Source organism: Salvelinus fontinalis, unplaced genomic scaffold (assembly GCF_029448725.1).
Source record: "Salvelinus fontinalis isolate EN_2023a unplaced genomic scaffold, ASM2944872v1 scaffold_1684, whole genome shotgun sequence".
Classification (NCBI taxonomy): domain Eukaryota; kingdom Metazoa; phylum Chordata; class Actinopteri; order Salmoniformes; family Salmonidae; genus Salvelinus; species Salvelinus fontinalis.
In genome coordinates this window covers 19660-31044 of record NW_026601893.1, presented here as the reverse complement: position 1 = coordinate 31044, position 11385 = coordinate 19660, and positions in this window count along the sequence as shown.

The following is an 11385-nucleotide window of genomic DNA, read 5'->3' as shown; positions in this document are numbered from 1 at the left end:
CAGGTGTAACGGCTTTCCTCTTCCTCTTCATTAGAAGAGGAGGAGCAGGGATTGAACCACTATGCAGCGGAGTTTGAAGACATATTTATTAAAGAAAACACGAACTCGATTATACACTAACAAAACAACAAACGACGTAGACGCACCTGAACATAAGAACTTACATATAACGAAGAACGCATGAAACAGGAACAGACTACATAAACCGAAAAAACAAACAAACCGAAAACAGTCCCGTGTGGCGCAACGACATACACAGACACAGGAGACAATCACCCACAACGAACACTGTGAAAACACCTACCTAAATATGACTCTTAATTAGAGGAACGCCAAACACCTGCCTCTAATTAAGAGCCATACCAGGCAACCCATAAACCAACATAGAAACAGAAAACATAGAATGCCCACCCAACCTCACGTCCTGACCAACTAACACATATAACAAACTAACAGAAATAGGTCAGGAACGTGACATAACCCCCCCCATAAGGTGCGAACTCCGGGCGCACCAGCACAAAGTCTAGGGGAGGGTCTGGGTGGGCATCTGACCACGGTGGTGGCTCAGGCTCCGGGCGAGGTCCCCACCCCACCATAGTCAATCCCAGCTTCCATCTCCCCCTATGAATGTCCACCCTCATCTTACCCCCACAAAATCCTTTTGGTAACATCAATAACCGGGGCAGCACCGGGACAGAGGGATAGATCAAGACAGAGGGATAGCCCAAGACAGAGGGATAGATCAGGATAGAGAGGTAGCTTAGGATAGAGAGGTAAATCAGGATAGAGGGGCAACTCCGGACTGAAAGGCAGCTCCGGACAGAGAGACAGCTCTGGACTGAGGAGCAGTTCTGGGTAAATAGCCGCTCCGGGCTAAGGGACAGCTCATGACTGGCTAACGGCTCTGGACGCTCATGGCTGGCTGACGGCTCTCGACGCTCATGGCTGGCTGACGGCTCTCGACGCTCATGGCTCGCTGACGGCTCTGGACGCTCATGGCTCGCTGACGGCTCTGGACGCTCATGGCTGGCTGAAGGCTCTGGACGCTCATGGCTCACTGACGCCTCTGGCAGATCCTGTCTGGTTGGCGGCTCTGGCAGATCCTGTCTGGTTGGCGGCTCTGGCAGATCCTGTCTGGTTGGCGGATCTGGCAGATCCTGTCTGGTTGGCGGCTCTGGCAGATCCTGTCTGGTTGGCGGCTCTGGCAGATCCTGACTGATAACTGGCTCTAGCGGCTCCTGACTGACTATCGGCTCTGACGGCTCGGGACAGACGGGCGGCTCTAATGGCTCAGGACAGACGGATGGCTCAGACGGCGCTGGGGAGACGGATGGCTCAGACGGCGCTGGGGAGACGGATGGCTCAGACGGCGCTGGGGAGACGGATGGCTCAGATGGCGCTGGGGAGACGGATGGCTCAGATGGCGCTGCGGAGACGGATGGCTCAGACTGCACCTGTCTGGCGGAAGGCTCTGGCTGCTCCTGTCTGGCGGAAGGCTCTGTAGGCTCATGGCAGACGGGCAGCTTTGCAGGCTCATGGCAGACAGGCAGTTCATGCGCCGTTGGGCAGACGGCAGACTCTGGCCGGGTGAGACGCACTGTAGGCTTGGTGCGTGGTGCCGTAACTGGAGGCACCTGACTGAGGACACGCACTTCAAGCCTAGTGCGGGGAGCAGGGACAGGGCACACTGAACTCTCAAAACGTGCTATATTCCTGGTGCGTGGTACCGGCACTGGTGGCACCGGGCTGAGTGCACGCACATCAGGACGAGTATGGGGAGAAACAACAGTGTGCACAGGACTTAGGAGACGCACTTGTGGCTTAGTGCGCGGTGCCGGAACTGGAGGCACTGGGCTGGAGACACGCACCATAGGGAGAGTGCGTGGAGGAGGCACAGGGCTCTGAAAACGCACTGGAAGCCTGGTGCGTGGTGTAGGCACTGGTGGTACTGGGCTGGGGCGGGGAGGTAGTGCCGGAAATACCGGACCGTGAAGGCGTACTGGCTCCCTTGAGCACCGAGCCTGCCCAACCTTACCTGGTTGAATGCTCCCCGTCGCCCGACCAGTGCGGGGAGGTGGAATAACCCGCACTGGGCTATGCACTCGTACAGGAGACACCGTGCGCTCTACTGCGTAACACGGCGCCTGCCCGTACTCCCGCTCTCCACGGTAAGCCTGGGAAGTGGGCGCAGGTCTCCTACCTGCCCTTGGTCCACTACCTCTTAGCCCCCCCCCCAAGAAATTTTTGGGGTCTCCTCTCGGGCTTCCAGCCACGTCTCCTTGCTGCCTCCTCATACCACCGCCTCTCTGCTTTCGCTGCCTCCAGCTCAGCTTTGGGACTGCGATATTCTCCCGGCTGTGCCCATGGACCTCTCCCGTCCAATATTTCCTCCCAAGTCCATGATTCCTGTGTATAATCCTGCTTGAACTCGCGCCGCTTGGTTCTGGATAGGTGGGTGATTCTGTAACGGCTTTCCTCCTCCTCTTCATCAGAAGAGGAGGAGCAGGGATCGAACCAAAATGCAGCGGAGTTTGTTGACATGATTTATTAACGAAAAACACGAACTCGACTAATACACTAACAAAACAAATAAACGGTGTCACGGGACTGGTTTCGGTTTGTTTGTTCAGTGTCATTTATGTGTAGGCTTTTTTCCCTGTTTGTGCGTTCTCGTGTGTTATGTGAGACCGTCGTTCAGATCTGTCTACACCGTTTATTTGTTTTGTTAGTGTATTAGTCGAGTTCGTGTTTTTCGTTAATAAATCATGTCAACAAACTCCGCTGCATTTTGGTTCGATCCCTGCTCCTCCTCTTCTGACGAAGAGGAGGAGGAAAGCCGTTACAACAGGGAAATAAGTTTGAAGTTTCCTCACCTGTCTGTGTCTTATTTCGAAAAAGGTTGTGGCTGTGAATACAGAGTTTTCTCACTCGCCCCTCCAGAAACATCTTTCTCAATGCTAAGGATCCGGATCTTGTTCTGCGCATGTGTTATTTTACGCACACTACGTAGCTGCTACTAACACTCCCCCTCCCTTTATGTTTCTCTCTACTCACCCTCTTCTGAACCATGATCTCTGACTCATATTTCTGAACAGCTGAAATAAACATTTTAACGAACATTCACAAAAGATTTATTGAAGGCTATACAACCTTCTCTATCTGTTGTAACGGATATTGCAGTTGCACACACAGGACGCAGTTCCTACACATTGCAAAAACCATCAGCGTTTTGTGTGATGATATAGGCTCATCTTTATAGTTGCTGCCATATCGTAGCCACTTGCCAGAGCTCCTGAAAATAAGAATGTAACTCCCCACTTCCGAGTTTTGCATTGAGGGAAAAATCTCCCCTTAAGGATCCACCCCTTTTTTTCAATTTTTGCCTAAAATGACATACCCAAATCTAACTGCCTGTAGCTCAGGCCCTGAAGCAAGTATATGCATATTATTGGTACCATTTGAAAGGAAACACTTTGAAGTTTGTGGAAATGTGAAAGCAATGTAGGAGAATGTAGCACAATAGATCTGGTAAAAGATAATCCAAAAAAGAAAAAAAAACAACGTTCTTTTGGATTTTTTTTGTACCATCATCTTTGAAATGCAAGAGAAAGGCCATAATGTATTATTCCACCCGAGGTGCAATTTAGAGTTTTCCCACTAGATGGCAGAAGTGCATGTGCAACGTTTTAGACTGATCCAAGGAACCATTGAATTTCTGCAAAAAAAAATGTATCAAGACTGCCCAAATGTGCCTAATTTGTTTATTAATAACTTTTCAAGTTCAAAATTGTGCACTCTCCCCAAACAATAGCATTGTATTATTTCACTGTAAGAGCTACTGTAAATTGGACAGTTAAATTATATTAACAAGAATTTAAGCTTTCTGCCAATATCAGATATGTCTATGTCCTTGGAAATGTTCCTGTTACTTACAACCTCATGCTAATCGCATTAGCCTACATTAGCTCAACCGTCCGTGGAAGGAACACTGATCCCGAAATGAATCACACACAGGCCCTGCTAACTGCTATTTAGCTTCTCAATGATCACACAAGTACTGCACGAGTAGGCTACCTAGTGGTTCCACCTCTGGGCAGCCAAACGTTCTAGGCAGCCCGAGCATGTGTAGCTGGACTGGTAACCAGAGTCTGACTGGGCAAGTTTGTTCTGCGTCGCCCGGCACTCTATTTGAGATGATAATCTTCGTAGTTATGGTGCCATATCGTAGTGAGAGTTGCCGAAAAAAGAACTAAACAATTTTTGCAATGATAATGAGACAATAATCACGATTTTGACTGCCTGTTTGTGTCTTGCTTGTGTTTTATATGCTTTCCTAAATATACTATTACAACAGACAACAAAGTATTCTATGTACAACATGATAGCTGCATTTAGCCTAAACATACCTTCTTAATAAATAGAGCATGAAATCGAGCTGAAGCTACCTAGGCAGAGTGGGCAGCTACAGCTACATTTAAAAAAATCCTGTACAGAAGAAGAAATCTCTATTAATAGCTACGAACCACAGCCACTCCGTGAAAAACAAATAAATCACAGCAAATTTTTAGGGCCTTCCTCTGACATCACTTGATATAGAGGTCATGGATGGCAAGGAGCTCGGCCTCAGTGATGTACAGGGCTGCACACACTATCGTCTGTAGAACCTTGCGGTCGGATGCCAAGCAGTTGCCATACCAAGCGGTGATGCAGACAGTCAAGATGCTCTCAATGGTGCAGCAGTAGAACTTTTTGAGGATCTGAGAGCCCATGCTAAATATTTTCAGCCTCCTGAGGGGGAAGAGGCGTTGTCATGCTCTCTTCACAACTATGATGTGGACACCAACGAACTTGAAGCTCTGGACCCGCTTCACTATAGCCCCGTCGATGTGAACGGAGGTGTGCCCGGCTCTCCATTTCCTGTAGTCCACAATCAGCTTCTTTGTCTTGCTGACATTGAGGGAGAGGTTGTTGCTCTGGCATCACACTGCCAGGTCTCTGACTTCCTCCATATAGGCTGTCTCATTGTCGTCAGTGATCAGGCCCTACCACAGTCGTGTCATTGGCAAACTTAATGATGGTGTTGGAGCCGCAGGTGAACATGGAGTACAGGAAGGGACTAAGCAGGCACCCCAGAGGGGTCCCTGTGTTGCGGGTCAGCATGGCAGATATGATGTTGCCTACCCTCACCACCTGGGACGGCCCGTCAGAAAGTCCAGGATCCAGTTATTAATTGTTGCCTACCCTGACCACCTGGGGGCGGCCCGTTAGGAAGTTACAGGATCCAGACGCAACGGGTTTCAAGTGGCCAAGAGAACTCATGTGATCTCCTACTGCTAACTAGTAGACGAACTGGGAATCAGACAGGGGATATATTTACATCAATGGATAGGTAGAGACTTCAGCTTTCTTCTCATGTGTATATCCTGTAAAACGAGAAACGTTGCACAAGCTCCGTGCTTTTAAAATGGCTATGTTGCTATGGAAATGTGCACATGTTTAGAGCGAGTAATTGGTTACATATTTTATGTCGAACCTAGACTTTCAAATCTCTTATTTCCCAACAACTGACAATTGGGACCTCCCCCGTATCTCAGGCTCTGTAATAGTCACATTGTTTCTGACGCTTATCAGAATCCCACAGTTCTTAGCTTTCTAACAGTACTTAACTGTTGTTCTGCCCCTGAGCAAGGGAGTTAACCCACTGTTCCCCGGGCGCCGATGACGTGAATGTCGATTAAGGCAGACCCCGCACATCTCTGATTCAGAGGAGTTGGGTTAAATGCGTAAGACACATTTTAGTTGAATGCATTCAGTTGTACAACTGACTAGGTATCCCTCTTTCCCTTTCGCTAAGCGTGTTTCTGTAAGGACCGAAATGTACTTTATGAGGGTAGTATACAATATAATGCGTTGTTTATAAAATGCCACCAGAGGGCGTCAGAGTTGAACAGGTTAAGAACAGCTATGGCTACAGACAAACAGTTATTCGTTGGTAATAGTACTTTAAGGAATGAGCAGCAAGGCAGCATGATTTCAACAACTATGTCATTGCAAAACAATTCTAACCAGGCCTCTACACAAATAGTAGTATTGCTTTCCCCCCCCAAAACACAAAGTTCTACAAAACAAATACCCAGTGTTTTAATCCAAACCATGAAACAGTGTTTTACTATGAGGAGTGTAACGATTGTCTAGTTCCTCCTCCTCCTCAGACGAGGAGAGGAGAGAGGGATCGGAAGACCAATTTGCAGCGAGGTATGATGACATAATGAATTTTATTTACAAGACGAAACTAAACCCACAAAGAACACTTGATAATTAACAAAACAACAAACGAACGTAGATTGACCTAAAACATGTGAACTTACATATAACGAAGAACGCACAAACAGGTACACGACTACAAACCAACGATACAGTCCCGTGTGGTAACATAATACGGACACAGGAGACAACCACCCACACCAAACAATGTGAAACAACCTCCCTATGTATGGCTCTCAATCAGAGGAAAACGAAAACACCTGCCTCTGATTGAGAGCCATACAAGGTCAATTAACCCTGACACTTAACAAGGAACAAACACAGAGAATGCACACCCAGCTCACGTCCTGACCAACAAAACAAAGCTATACAAAAGGAAAACAAGGTCAGGAACGTGACATTTACCCCCCCCCCCCCCCCCCCCCCCCCCCCCCAAGATGCGGACTCCGGCCGCAAAACTCAACCTCAAGGGGAGGGTTTGGGTGGGCATCTGTCCACGGTGGCGGCTCCGGCTCTGGACGCTGTCCCCACACCACCATAGTCACTCCCCGCTTCTGTATCCCCCTCCCAATGACCACCCTCCAACTAAACCCACCTAAATGAAGGGGCAGCACCGGGATAAGGGGCAGCACCGGGATAAGGGGCAGCAGCTCCGGGCTGAGGGACTCTGGCAGGTCCGGGCTGAGGGACTCTGGCAGGTCCGGGCTGAGGGACTCTGGCAGGTCCGGGCTGAGGGACTCTGGCAGGTCCGGGCTGAGGGACTCTGGCAGGTCCGGGCTGAGGGACTCTGGCAGGTCCTGGCTGAACGGCTCTGGCTGGTCATGGCTGGACGGCTCTGGCTGGACGGCTCTGGCTGGTCCTGGCTGGACGGCTCTGGCAGGTCCTGGCTGGACGGCTCTGGCTGGTCATGGCTGGAAGGCTCTGGCTGGTCCTGGCTGGACGGCTCTGGCAGGTCCTGGCTGGACGGCTCTGGCTGGTCCTGGCTGGACGGCTCTGGCTGGTCCTGGCTGGATGGCTCTGGACAGACGGGCAGCTCTAACGGCTCTTGGCAGACGGGCACACCTGTAGGGAGGAGACGGAGAGACAGCCTGGTGCGTGGTATAGGCACTGGCTGCGCTGGAGAGGAGGAAAGCTCTGACAGCGCTGGACAGGTGGGAGCAGCTGGAGAGAGAACCCGGAGAGACAGCCTGGTACGGGGGCTGCCACCGGAGGAATGGTACATGGAGGTGGCACCGGGTATACCGGACCGTGAAGGAGGACACGTGCTCTTGAGCACCGAGCCTGCCCAACCTTACCAGGTTGAATGGTGCCCGTAGCCCTGCCAGTGCGGCGAGGTGGAATAGCCCGCACTGGGCTATGCTGGCGAACCGGGAACACCATTCGTAAGGCTGGTGCCATGTATGCCGGCCCGAGGAGACGCACTGGAGGCCAGATGCGTTGGGCCGGCTTCATGACATCCGGCTCGATGCCCAACTTAGCCCTACCAGTGCGGCGAGGTGGAATAGCCCGCACTGGGCTAAGCATGCGTACTGGGGACACTGTGCGCTTTACCGCATAACACGGTGTCTGACCAGTACGACGCCCTCTCACTCCACGGTAAGCACGGGGAGTTGGCTCAGGTATCCTACCCGGCTTTGCCACACTCCTCGTGTGCCCCCCCCCCCCCCAATAAATTTTTGGGTCTGACTCTCGGGCTCCCAACCGCGTCGCCGCGCTGCCTCCTCATACCAGCGCCTCTCTGCCTTCGTTGCCTCCAGCTCCGCCTTGGGACAGCGATATTCCCCTGGCTAAGCCCAGGGTCCTTTGCCGTCCAGGATCTCCTCCCATGTCCATGAATCCTGGGATCTCTGCGGTTGCAGTCGCTGCCCTTTTCCCCGCTGCTTGATTCTGTTAATTTGGTGGGTGGTTTTGTAACGATTGTCTAGTTCTTCCTCCTCCTCAGACGAGGAGAGGAGAGGAGAGAGGGATCGGAAGACCAATTTGCAGCGAGGTATGATGACATAATGAATTTTATTTACAAGACGAAACTAAACACACGAAGAACACTTGATAATTAACAAAACAACAAACGAACGTAGATTGACCTAAAACATGTGAACTTACATATAACGAAGAACGCACAAACAGGTACACGACTACAAACCAACGATACAGTCCCGTGTGGTAACATAATACGGACACAGGAGACAACCACCCACACCAAACAATGTGAAACAACCTCCCTATGTATGGCTCTCAATCAGAGGAAAACGAAAACACCTGCCTCTGATTGAGAGCCATACATATGGAGGTTGTTTCACATTGTTTGTTGTGGGTGGTTGTCTCCTGTGTCCGTATTATGTTACCACACGGGACTGTATCGTTGGTTTGTAGTCGTGTACCTGTTTGTGCGTTCTTCGTTATATGTAAGTTCACATGTTTTAGGTCAGTCTACGTTCGTTTGTTGTTTTGTTAATTATCAAGTGTTCTTCGTGTGTTTAGTTTCGTCTTGTAAATAAAATTCATTATGTCATCATACCTCGCTGCAAATTGGTCTTCCGATCCCTCTCTCCTCTCCTCGTCTGAGGAGGAGGAAGAACTAGACAATCGTTACAAGGAGAAAACAACCTTTTGTGTCTAAGACACCAAAACCAGTTTGAGATAGGGTAATATATCAACGTTCCAGTTTGATCCGGTTCAGATCTGAAGAGTTCAAAAGAAGTTTGAATGTTAAATGCAATCATATACATTCTCAATAAGTTAACACTGTAGGCTGCTGGTGTGTGTAGCGTATTAGACTTGGAGGGCTATAGTTGTTTTCTCCAAGGCACAGGTATGGAACAAAACATGCAAGGAGGAGGACTAAAATGAACTTCAAAATATCAAGGAAGTGGGATTCAAACACATGTATTAAATCTTACAAAAATATGCATGCCAGAGGGACCATTTGAAACAAAATAGTAAAATAATTTCTTTGTGGGAAGTATTACATACATTTTTGTGTGAAATCATAAAACTCTGCCATTTCAATGAAAATACAGTACTGCATTCAAAAACCCATCTTGTAGAATTTGATTTGGGTTATTAGTCACAATTTGCAGGAGAGTAGAAAGGTTCATGTTCCCTTAAAGAGTTCAAGTAAGCCCCATAACTTCCTCCAGTAGCCTCTAACATCAACCTAACTCCAAACTGCAATAGTGAGTGAAACTCGTCTATACTTGATGCGTGATAGTCGTGCTGGTTTGCAGCCTATGCATTCTCCATATTGTGTCAACAAGGGCCAGACTGTAGAAAACCCACTCAAACGTGTTTCTGTAAAACACGAGTAGCAGCAGAAAAGAAAAAAATATCAAATTCCAGTACAAAGAATTAGGATCGATTAGGCAGGACTGATGATTTGGTCAATTAGCATTAGCAAACAAGTAGGCTTGGGCAGTCTCCAGATTGTCATACCGACCTCGTTGACACCCCAGGATATTCGGTAATACAGGCACTGAACACAAGGGATGCTGTTTTTCAACCCCACTGAGCCTCTGTAATCCAAAATTTAGCAATGTTAACAAGTACATTTACAATTCCATAGCGAATGCAAGTGAAATGCTAACAAGTGCATTGCGAACATTTTATCCAGTCTCTGACAAACTATTTGCAGGATAGATATCCCAGCTCACAAAGTTATACAAGTAACTCATAAATTCTACTCTGTTTTCTGCATGGACAAAACAAATATTCGACAGCAAGGCTCTTGATCCAGGAAGGGATTATCTGCTGTTAACAAGAGAAGCTTTACTTTGCAAGAATGTAACCACTTAGCTAGAGACTAGCTACTAAATTAGCAAACCAAATGCCCAACTCCAGAGCTTTCAGAACATTTTGACAGTTAACTTAATAGTTATAAGAGATCTAGCTGGCAAACATTTAGTTGTGAATTCCATACTGTAACTAGATCACCTGGCGCATGCTGCACAACAGTGAGTGACTCACAAGGTCGCTTGTCATTGTGTGTTTGTAAACAAACACCATGTGACTGGTGACTACTGGTAAACTTCATAATGAAAAATAACGTGATAGGTGAAATGAAGAACGCAATCTGCTCTATCTCCTAACGTATTGCACAAGCTAACTGTAAGTATTTACTTAAAAAGTACCTACAAATATTAAAATCAATTAAAACACTTCAAATCAATAGTTTCAACGGTATTGATGGTATTGAAAAACCCTCCCGTGACTATTTACAAATACCCCGGTACACGGTATATACGGTATACCGCCCAAGCCTAGAAAGCAGATTAATGTTAGCTGCTAGGCTAGCCGCAGCTAGCTTCCCTCCATAGTGACAGAGGCTTGTGAATGCTTTGCACCGCACATTAACTGACAACATCTCATAGGCCTACACTTAAAAACATCCTCAGCGAAATAGTAGTTATAGACTTCACCTGAAGTCCAAGCATATAGACATGACAAAACAACATACAATAGTAATTTGAAGTAACAGCTGATGCTAAAATAAGCTAATAACAAAATAAAAGTACATGGGACAGGGTTGGGTAAAGTCAGTCAATTCAGGAATTCCAAATAAATTAACACATTCCAATTCAATAATTGAAAAAGGTATCTATGTTCAATTACGTGTCAACAAAATGAAACAGAAAAGCTTTTTGAATGTAAATTCTTATAACTTCCTGAATTTACTTCAATTCAAATTGACCCCAACCCTGGTATGGGACCCACGCATAGACTGATATGGACCCAGGTGAGGAAAAGCACATTTATTAAAAAGTCAATGGTAACACAGGGCTACTACTGCTGATACCCATTCTACAGTTCAGTTTCAAGCATGATTGATTGAAAACATTGAGAGAAAAACAACAGCCCCAAAAGTAGAGCAGCAGTCCACCAAAGGCCTTGGCTGACATACATATGCAAATGTGGCCAATGGATGTGGCCTGATGACGTTTTAGGAGACAAAATGGAACATTTGTGAAATAATTAGATTCCCTAGTCGTTCTGAGCTGCTGTTAAGTGTAGCTTACTGCAAGACAACAATCCCGAATCCCCCCCAACACACACACAAACATGCACGTGTACACACAGTGTCACGAATACCACCGAAGGTGGCTCCCCTTCCTATTCGGGTGGCGC